The sequence below is a fragment of the Ursus americanus genome, chromosome X (genome assembly GCF_024610735.1).
Source record: "Ursus americanus isolate L20-20 chromosome X, mUrsAme1.1.p, whole genome shotgun sequence".
Taxonomy (NCBI): Eukaryota; Metazoa; Chordata; class Mammalia; order Carnivora; family Ursidae; genus Ursus; species Ursus americanus.
Window position 1 is genome coordinate 28,497,003 of NC_142164.1, and position 11,196 is coordinate 28,508,198.

Consider the following 11,196-nt stretch of genomic DNA (forward strand, 5'->3'; position numbering starts at 1 on the left):
CTGACTTCTGTGCGTTGATTTTATATCCTGTGACTTTGCTGAATTCCTGTATCAGTTCTAGCAATTTTTGGGTGGAGTCTTTTCGGTTTTCTACATACAGCGTCGTGTCATCTACAAAGAGTGAACGTTTGACTTCTTTGCCAAGAAGTCTTTCTTTTGTTGTCTGATTGCTGAGGCTAGGATGTTCAGTACTATGTGGAACAACAGGTGAGAGTGGACATCCCTGTCGTGTTCCTGACCTTAGGGGAAAAGCTCTCAGTTTTTCCCCGTTTAGGATGATATTCACTGTGGGTTTTTCATATATAGCTTTTATGTATTGAGGTATGTTCCCTCTATCCCTACACTGCAGAGAGTTTTTATCAAGAAAGGATGCTGTATTTTGTCAAATGCTTGTTTTGCTCCTATTGAGAGGATCATATGGTTCTTGTCCTTTCTTTTATTAATGTGGTGCATCACATGGATTGTGGATGTTGAACCACCCTTGCAGCCCAGGAATAAATCCCACTTGATCACGGTGAATAATCCTTTTAACTATTGGGTCCTAGTATCTTGGCGAGAATTTTTGCATCCATGTTCATCAGGGATATTTGTCTGTAATTCTCCTTTTTGGTGGGGTCTTTGTCTGGTTTTGGGATCAAGGTAATGCTGGCCTCATAGAATGAGTTTGGAAGTTTTTCTTCCATTATTTTTTTTTTAAAGATTTTATTTATTTGAGAGCGAAAGAGAGAGCACGAGCTGGGGCAGTGGCAGGGAGAGGGAGAAACAGATTCCCCACAGAGCAGAGAGTCCAGTGTTGATCCTAGGACCCTGAGATCATGACCTGAGCTGAAGTCAGACACTTAACCGACTGAGCCACCCAGCTGCCCCCATTTCTGTTTTTTGAAATAGTTTCAGAAGAATAGATATTGATTATTATTCTTTTTTTTTAGGATTTTATTTGAGAGAGAGAGAGAATGAGAAAGAGAGAGTGAGTGCTTGAGTGGGGGGAGGGGTAGAGGGAGAGGGAGAAGCAGACTCCCCGCTGAGCAAGGGGCCCAATGCAGGGCCTCTGGGATCAGGACCTGAGCTGAAGGCAGACACTTAACTGACTGAGCCACCCAGGCGCCCCAGTATTAATTCTTCTTTTTATTTTTTTGAAAATTTTATTGCAAGATTTTTTTTTTTTTTAGGATTTTATTTGAGAGAGTGTGAGAGAGCGAGCACAAGAGGAGGGAGGGTCAAAGGGAGGAGCAGACTCCCCAGTGAGCAGGGAGCCTGATGCGGGACTTGATCTTAGGACTCCAGGATCATGACCTGAGCCAAAGGCAGTTGCTCAACCGACTGAGCCACCCAGGTACCCCAATTCTTCTTTAAATGTTTGGTAGAATTCCACTGGGAGGCCACCCGGTCCTGGACTCTTGTTTGTTAGGAGATTTTTGATTGCTGATTCAGTGTCTTTGCTGGTTATGGGTGTGTTCGGGTTTTCTATTCCTGCTTCAGTTTTGGTAGTTGATATGTTTCTAGGAGTGCATCCATTTCTTCCAGATGTCCTAATTTGTTGGCATACAATTGCTCATAATATTGTCTTATATTTATTTGGTTTTTTTAGGTGTTGATTGTGATCTCTCCTCTTTCATTCATGATTTTATTTATTTGGGTCCTTTCTCTTTTTGGTGAGTCTGGCTAGGGGTTTATCAATCTTGTTAATTGTTTCAAAGAACTAGTTTCGTTGATCTGTTCTTTTGGTTTTTAAAATTTCTGTATTGGGGCGCCTGGGTGGCACAGTGGTTAAGCGTCTGCCTTCAGCTCAGGGCGTGATCCCGGCGTTATGGGATCGAGCCCCACATCAGGCTCCTCTGCTGTGAGCCTGCTTCTTCCTCTCCCACTCCCCCTGCTTGTGTTCCCTCTCTCGCTGGCTGTCTCTATCTCTGTCAAATAAATAAATAAAATCTTTAAAAAAAAAATTTCTGTATCATTGATTTCTGCTCTAATCTTTATTATTTCTCTTCTCCTGCTGGATTTAGGCTTTATATGCTGTTCTTTTTCCAGCTCCTTTAGGTGTAAGTTTAGCTTGTGTATTTGAGCCTTTTCTTGCTTCTTGAGAAAGGCCTGTATTGCTGTGTACTTTCCTCTTAGGTCCGCCTTTGCTGCATTCCAAAGGTTCTGCACTATCGTGTTTTCATCTTCATTTGTTTTCATGTATTTTTTAAATTCTTCTTTAATTTGCTGGTTGACCCATTCATTCTTCAGTAGGATGATGCTCTTTAACCTCCCTGTATTTGTGTTCCTTCCAAATTTCCTCTTGTGATTGAGTTCAAGTTTTAAAGCATTGTGGTCTGAAAATACGCATGGTATAATCTCAGTCTTTTTGTACTGCTTGAGGCCTGATTTGTGACCCAGTATGTGATCTATTCTGGAGAATGTTCTGTGTGCACTCAAGAAGAATGAGTATTCTGTTGTTTTAGGATGGAATGTTCTGTATTTTTCTGTGAAGTCCATCTGGTCCAGAGTGTCATTCTAAGCCCTTGTTTCCTTGTCGATCTTCTGCTTAGATGATCTGTCCATTGCTGTGAGTGGAGTGTTAAAGTCCCCTACTATTATTGTATTGTTATCCATGTGTTTCTTTAATTTTGTTATTAATTAGTTTATATATTTGGCTGCTCCCAAGTTAGGGGCAGAAATATTTACAGTTGTTAGATCTTCTTGTTGAGAGATCCTTTTATTATGATATAGTGTCCTCCTGCATCTCTTATTACAGTCTGGTTTAAAATCTATTTTGTCCAATATAAGGATTTCTACCCCAGTTTTCTTTTGATATCCATTAGCATGATAAATGGTTCTTCACCCCTCACTTTTAATCTGGAGGTGTCTTTGGGTTGAAAATGAGTCTCTCATAAACCGCATATTGATGGGTCTTATTTCATTATTTGACAGAGAGAGTGGGGTGAGGGGGAAGGACCAGAAGGAGAAACAGACTCCCCACAAAGCAGTGGACCCCCCCCCCCCCATGCAAGGCTTGATCCCAGGACCCAGAGATCATGACCTGAGCCGAAGGTAGATGTTTAAACAACTGAGCCACCTAGGTGCCCTTGGGTCTTGTTTTTTTTTTTTTATCCAATCTGGTACTCTTTGTCTTTTGATTGTAGCATTTAGCCCATTTACATTCAGAGTAATTATTGAAAGATATGAATTTAATGCCATTGTATTACTGTAAGGTCGCTGTTTCTGTAGATTGTCTCTGTTCCTTTCTGGTCTTTGTTACTTTTGGGCTCCCTCTTTACTCAAAGGATCCCCTTTAATATTTCTTCAGGGCTGGTTTAATGTTCACAGATTCCTTTAGTTATTGTTTGTCCTGGAAACTCTCCTATTTTGAATGACAGCCTTGCTGGATAAAGTATTCTTGGCTGCATAGTTTTTCCATTTAGCACATTGACTGTATCATGCCAGTCCTTTCTGGGCTGCCAGGTCTCTGTGGACGGGTGTCCTGCCGGCCTTATGTTTCTAACCTTGTAGGTTATGGACCTCTTGTCCCCAGCTGCTTTCACGATTTTCTCGCTATCTCTGAAATTTGCAAGTTTCACTATTATATGTCAGGGTGTTGACCTATTTTTATTGATTTTGAGGGGGGTTTGTGTGTGCTTCCTGGACTTGAATGACTGTTTAGTTCCCCACATTAGGGAATTCTCAACTATAATTTGTTCAAATAAACCTTTTGCCCCTCTTCATTTTCTTGGACCCCTATTTTCCAGATATTATTTTGCTTTATGCTGTCACTTATTTCTTGAAGTCTCCCTTCATGATCCAGTAGTTCTTTTTCTCTCTTTTTCTCAGCAACTTTATTTTCCATCATTTTGTCTTCCGTATCACTGACTCTCTCTTCTGCCTCGTTTGTCCTTGTTGATAGAGCCTCCTTTTTTGACTGCATCTCAGTAATAGCATTTTTAATTTCAGCCTGATTAGATTTTTAGTTCTATTATTTCTACTGTAAGGGATTCTCTGTTGTATTCAGTGCTGTTTTCAAGCCCAGCTATACCTTTATAATCGTTGTTTTGAATTCTAGTTCCAACATCTTACTTACATCCATATTGATTAAATCCCTGGCAGTATTTCCTCCTGTTCTTTCTTTTAGGGTGAGTTTCTCTGTCTTGTCATTATGTCCAGAAAAGAATAGAAGAAAGAGAAAAGACAAAAATAACAACACCAGAAAAAACAAACCAGAAGAAAAAACAAAATTAAAAAAAATCAAACAAGAAGTAAAACAGAACAAAACAATAAACTAGATCCCAAAATAGGAAAAAAGAATAACTTACAAATAAAATAAACTTAAAATAAACTTATAAATAAATTAAACTTAAAAATAAAAGGAAAGGGAACAATAAATAAATAAATATATATATTATATATATTACATATATATATAAAATACATATATATTAAAATTAAAAAATAATAAAGAGTTGAAAAATAATAACCGAAAAGGAAAAAAAAAGAAAATTGAAAGACTAATAAGAAAAACACCATGAATGCTATATACTGTTTTCCCCAGGAGCTGAAGTTTTGCAGTTCTGTATGCTGGGTAAACTTGGTATTAGCCAGAAGTTCCTGCTGGTCTTCTGGGGGAGGGGCCTGTTGCACTGATTCTCAGGTGTCCTTGCCCAGGTGGAACTGCACCCCCCTTGCCAGGGGGCAGGGCTCAGTGTAAGCGGCACGGGATTGCAGTATGTGGTGCTGCTTGGCTTCCTGCAGGCTTTCAGGGCCAGTGGGATGAATATGGCGGCATCCCGCTCTCTAGCCCTGGAGCTGGGAGTCTGCACCCCCTATTCCTCAGTGCACCCTCACAGAAAATTAGCCGATCACTCTTGTCTCCCCAGTGTCCGACTGCACTCCGTTCACCCAGCCTGTGCCCGAGCATTTTTATCTCAGGCACGTGACCCAGTTTCAAGTCTCCAAACTTACAGACTCACGCAGCGCAGACCCGCACCGTTCCTCCCAGGGGAGGGAGGGGGGTCTCTCCGCGCTTCTGCCTTTCGCTGGGCCCCTGCCCAGAGAGCGGTCACACGACTGTGCAGCAGTTCTCGGTTTATGGCGACAAGAGCAGAAAGCCGGCGCCGAGACCCGCTGTTTGCAGGCAGCTTGCCCGCCCTGATGCCTGGGAGCTCTGCTGCACTCACGCACCTCTGTTCTTGTGACCCCGGGATCCTGAGAGCACACTGCCCCCCCGGGATGCCAGCATGCTTCACTACCTGAGCCCCTGCAAGCCAGGGACGTCCCCCACCGTAGCCGACTCCTAAACGCTCTGATGCTGTTGTGCAGTAGTGTCCTTAAGTAGGCTCCCTCGCCTCTGCCTGTCCTCCGACACGTGCCCCAGATTCAGAGCTCGGCACCTCCTACCTTCCAAACAATGGTGGCTTTTCTATTTGTAGAACTGCAGCATTTCTTTTCTCAGATCTCCGATTGATTTTTGCAGCTGTTCAGAATGAGTTAATGTCTAGCTGAATTCCAGGGCCCACATGAACTCAGGGTGCCCTACTCCTCTGCCCTCTTAACTCACCCCCAACACTAACCCTTGTCTCTGGTTTTATACGCCTCAGCATTTCTCCACATCTGGGATTTCTGTGGCCCCCTGTCTCTCCCGACCCAGCCTTGCCTGTCATGGATCGACCACCAGGGCATTGTGCTAAATTAAGTCAGTCAGAGAAAGACAAATCTGGTATGATCTTACATGTGGAATCTAAAAAAACCGAGAGGTGCCTGGGTGGCTCAGTCACTTATGGCCGACTCTTGATTTCGGCTCATGTTCCGGGGATCGAGCCCTGCATCGGGCTCTGCACTCAGTGGGGAGTCCGCTTGAGGCTTTTGTCTCCCTCACCTTCTGCCCCTCCCCCCTTCATGCTTGTGCTCTAAAATAAATAAATCTTTAAAAAACACAAAACAAGAAACCAAACTTAAAAAGAACAGATTGGCATTTGCTACAGGTGGGGGGAGGTGGGAGATCTGGGTGAAGAGGGTCAAAAGGTACAAACTTTTGGTTATAAAAGAAGTCATGGGGATATAATGTACAGCGTGATGACTAGTTAATAATACTGTATTGCATATTTGAGAGTTGCTAAGAGTAGATCTTAAAGCTCTCAGCACAAGAAAAAAAAGTTGTAACTGATGACAGATGTTAACTACACTACGATCATTTTGCAATGTGTACAAATCACGTTGTACACCTGAGACTAATGTTGTATGTTGGTTACGCCTCAATAAAATTAATTTAAAAACAAAACAACCATGTCAGTTGACCTCACTGTCCACTCAGCATCCAGCATCCTTATTAATGGAATTACATTGTGTTAATCCTTCTGGAAGTTTTCACACTATAAATTGTGACACCGTGGGCCTCCTCTCCCTGACTTCTCGCTTTTTCTCTCAGATTCAGGATCTAGGATCCTTCCTCTGCGTAAGTACATGGTGTTAAAGAAGCCGGTGGAACAGAGCTCATCTGTGGTCTGGCCTCCGTCAACAGCCAGAGCCCACAGTGGGCTGTCACCTGGGCCAGTATTAGGTCCCTAGTCCCAGTACTGGTTCATAAAATGGGTCTATTATAATTGCGAGAGAGAGAGAGAGAGAGAGAGAGAGAAGCATATTATATTGAGTCTCTTGGAATTCATGCTGCAGAGTTTGAAAGTAGATGAGAACATTTTCTTTTTTGTTTCTTGTGGCTCTTTCTCCTTTCAGAAGCCCATTAAGGGACCACTGTGTAGACCCAGCGAAGGCAAGTCACCGAACTTTTTCTTTTTCCTCCGAGTTTGCTTTGCCTGTTTGAGAAAGCAGAGAGGCCTGGGCCTCCCAAGTCCCGGCCCCACCTGACTGGTGAGCCCAGCTGTGGCCTTACGCTGCCGGCCCCCGGTGGGCTGCTTTGTTGAACCGCTCAGCTCCGATACCACGCCACCAGCGCCGCGGCCTGGTTCCACGTGCATCCACGCACGCCCTGCCACAAAGCCAGTAAGCTCATCCCGATTTTTCCCCTGCCAGTACTTTGACATAACTTTATCATCTCAACTAATCACCTTTTGGTCCCATGACCTACAAATAAGTCAACACTGCTTGAGAAAATGAAAACTGCTTCACATTAACACAGGTACTAATCTACCTTGAATTGACAGCCACCCCCGGCCACCAAACAAATTCCGCAAAACTCACCTGTTCGTAATTATACTGCCAAAAGGGAAAAAAATCCTTGGGGTTAGAAAATCCTCAAGAGAATATTCACTGTCACCTTTGGTAGTTTCATAATTTGTGTCGTATCTGCAATCTCTATATCAGAACTCCTGTTTTCACCCATTTTAGGTCAGTGGAACTTTATCCATTGTTTTGGGGTTTTTTTGCTTTGTTTTTTAGACAAATTTAGGGATGCCACTCCCTACACTGCTTTATCAAATGCTTAAAAACAACAGTAGGAGGACTTGGACTTGAAGCTCTCTTCCTCCATCAGTCTCAACATGACTGAGCAGGCATTAGGCACTCCTGTGTTCTGTGGACAGATGTCCCTTGCACCAGTGCCAGCATACTTAGAAAATCACTCATTTGCGCTCAGAGGTTCTGCTTGGTTTTAAATATTTTAAATAATTGAGTACAGTTGAACTCTCATAGCCCAGCTCCTCTGTGCATGAATGTAAATACTTCAGGTCAGATTGAGTCCCAACATGACTACACGGGAGACAGAAATACTCCTCTATGGAGGGCTACCATCCACCCCAAAGGATTTCTATGTTAGGAGTTGAGCTTTATTGCAAAAAAATTTATATATATACAGTACAGGTGTACGAAACTGAACTCATGTTTCCACTGGTAATGGGCAAGTTCCATAATCTGGAATTTATCCCATTTTCTATCCCTTAAAGCCCCCAAATTTAAAAATTACTTTCCAGGCATGGAAAAAGCAGTAACACCCAACCGGAGACTGTCCAGGCCCAAGGTCCTGAAGCACGCTTTAGAACTGCCCACCGGCCCGATTGTTTCCAGGTTGACTCACTTGCGCTCTGGCTTCACTCACACCCGTGCTGATTGCAAGCTCCCTTCTGAGAGGAGAAAACCACCAATGTCCCGTTTGGAGACGTGGATGACATTAAATGTACGAAGGTTATTTCATACTTGTTTTAAAATTTCTATCCCCTTCATGCCCCTCCTCCCAAAACACTTTTCGGTAATACCCAGTTTGAGGCTTGCTTTAGGGGATGGTTTTTGCCTCCCACGCAAAATGTAATGTGGCCAAACAAATCAGTAATCAAGATACATGCTTTAATGGGGTATTAAACATCAACGTTATTGCAAAAATAACTCACGATTTTAAAATGATCAAAATTCAAATAGAGGTAGGACCTGATCCTGTGCTTGCTCCGCCGTGCCTCACGCACGACTCCAGTACGAGGTTATTTACAAAACAGGCTTCTGGCCAATAAACACTGCACGAAAATATTTACCTTGATGCCTAGGGGATCTGCCCCCACCCCGAACTCTTGGGGCGGGGGCCCCTAGTGGCCTTGGGCCCGCTAGGTGGCTTTTGGCTCTGAAGAAGAGGTGGGGGAAGAGGTGGGGGAGAGGGGGACTCCGGAAGAGATCCAGAGACAACCGAACCGCTGGAGAACTAGCACCTGCAGAAGCAGCCGCAGGCCGGGGACACGTGGGAGTATTCAGTGCGGTGTAAAGTGCTTCCCGTCTGTAGCTGCCAGAGGGTGAACGGGTTGCGGCAGAGGCGCTGCGCCTGTCCCCGGGATGCCGCCCCTCAGGAACCTAAGGAGGACCGCTCCAGCTCCGGGCCGCCGCCTCCTCGCCCTGCCCACCCCGCCTCCACCCGGCCCTCTTCGGACCGTAGTTCCTCCTCTTCCGCTACCTTCACTGAGATCCTGGGAGGGGGAAAGGTCGCGACCTGAGAGCAGCGGCGGCGCCCCGTACCCCGCCTCTCCCAGGGGAAGGACGTCCCCTGACGTTAGCCAGAGCACCTGTCTCAGCCCGGGATCCGACCCCGCGGGTCGCCCGGGCCTCGCCCGAGTCCAGCCGGTGAGAGTCAGTTTCACAGCTGTGGTGGGCGGGACTTGTTGGGGCGAGCACGCGGCCGGGGCGTGGCCACGAAGTAGGCGGAGCGTTTGCCGGAAGGGTGCTGCCGCCGGGGGGCGCGCGCGGGGGCGTCTAACTCGCCGCTTAGCCGACTCTTCCCGACTCCCGCGGGGCACTGCCTTGGCGTGGGGGTCTTTGGTGGGTGGTGCCAGCCAGCCGGGGGCGGGGAAGGGGTGGGGAAGGAAACTTCCCACAGCTCTCCCGAGCCCTGGGAGACGCGTTGGGAGAACGTCTCGCCGCCTGCCCTCGCTGCACGCGGGTCGGTGCAGGGTTCTCGCCCTAAGCTCCTGCAGGGCGAGGGACGCAGAGGTAGGGCTGGAGAAGTTGCGGGGGGGCTTCGTGGCAGCCCCAGCACCGAAGCGACGGTATCCCCGTCGCCGTGTGGGCTCTGAGCACGACTTTCCCCTCCGGCAAGTCAGTAACCAATGGATGGGACTCTGGTTGGGTTCCGTTCGCACCCAGAGTCCACGAACCGGGCTAGTGACCGGACGAAACGATTAGCTAGAGGGCTGCTTGCTCTGGGTTTTTGCCATACGCGCTGAAAGCGGAGCCCCCAGGTTGCTCAGATGCACCCTACAAGAAACCACACATGCGCCTTGAGAAAGTCCCAAGTACTCCACATTTTTATTAATAAAGCGTGTGCTGGGCTCCCCTGGTGCCTGGCAACAGCGCGAGTTTGCCCTTTGCTGGCCCCGTGTTGTGGACCAGAGGGAGTTTCCGTATTCCCCTCCACCCCAATTCTTCCTGAATTCTTTTTCCCACTGAAAAGTGTCAAATAAGAGCCAGGCCAGACTGATGGCTTTACGGTTCTTGGAGAGGTGTTTACAGGTGCCCCGGGATGTGTTAATATCCTGAATATTGAGAACGGCTTCTGACCCTGGGCCCCCGTGCTTGACAACTGTTACGTGACTGACCCTATCATTACCTGCACAACCACCGTTATCATCGTCCCCTTTTTATTTTTTATTTATTCATTTGAGAGAGAGAGAGAGAAAGAAACAGAACACAAGCGGGGGGGGGGCGAGCAGGCTCCCCACTAAGGAGCCAGACCCCGGTATCATGACCAGAGCTGAAGGCAGAAGCTTAACCATCTGAGCCACCCAGGCGCCCCATCATCGTCCCCTTTTTAAAAGAAATTTAGCCAGGGTGGGATGGCTCAACCTTGTGGAGTTAATTTTAGAAAGTATACTTTGAACCTCGGGGCATGAGTCTAAGGCATTTGCTGAAACGTCAGCATCAGCTTTGCCTCAACGCCTCGCAAGCGATGGTATTTGAGCCAAAGCTCTCAGGACCCTTAGGAGGCTCCAGGCGGCAGGGATAATTACAGCCAGTCTTTTTTCTACAGGTAGAAAAGTTCTTTTTTTCTGAATAACTGCGCCTATCCTATGCGTGAGTTAGTAGTTAATGCTTAAAAGTAATAGCTCTCCTATGTTCTAAGCCTTCCCTGCTTTAAAGCTCTTTGATGAATTTTCAATAAAAACTATGTTAAACCTGGGCAGTTGCTGGTCTCCTCGGGAGGCAGTCCGGCTCGTGCCCTCAGTGCCGAGGCTGCGGACTTTCCCGTGCGCCGCGACAGCACCTCACTCACCGACGCCCTGCCCTGCCTTGATGAATGCAGTGGTTCTGCTCATAGGACTTGCAGGTGTGGCCGTTCTTCCACAAGCCAGTCGGAAGAGAAAAATAAGGGCAGGCAGAGGGAGGCTGAGCCCGCTGTGTCAGCAAACCTGCCTTGGAGGGGACAAGGGAATTTGATTACACGGCTACTTGGGTACCTTTATCCTGGATGTATCCAATTAATCATTTTTGGTCATTAATTAATTCCACTTATACATTCCTTTAAATTTCTCATTCTTTTTAAGAGAGAGAGAGCAGGGGGAGGAGGAAGGAGCACGGAGATTCTCCACTGAGCTTGGAGCCCATGGTTGCGGGGGGGGGGGCTTGATCTCAAGACCCCGAGACCATGACTCCGAGACCATGACCTGAGCGGAAACCAAGAGTCAGATGCTCAACGAACTGGGCCACCCAGGGGCCCCTTCAATGTCTCAGTCCTCATGACACTTTAGTGCTGGTGTGGCGGAGGGGGGGCAATGTGAGGTCTGCGCGCGCCCTTAATGT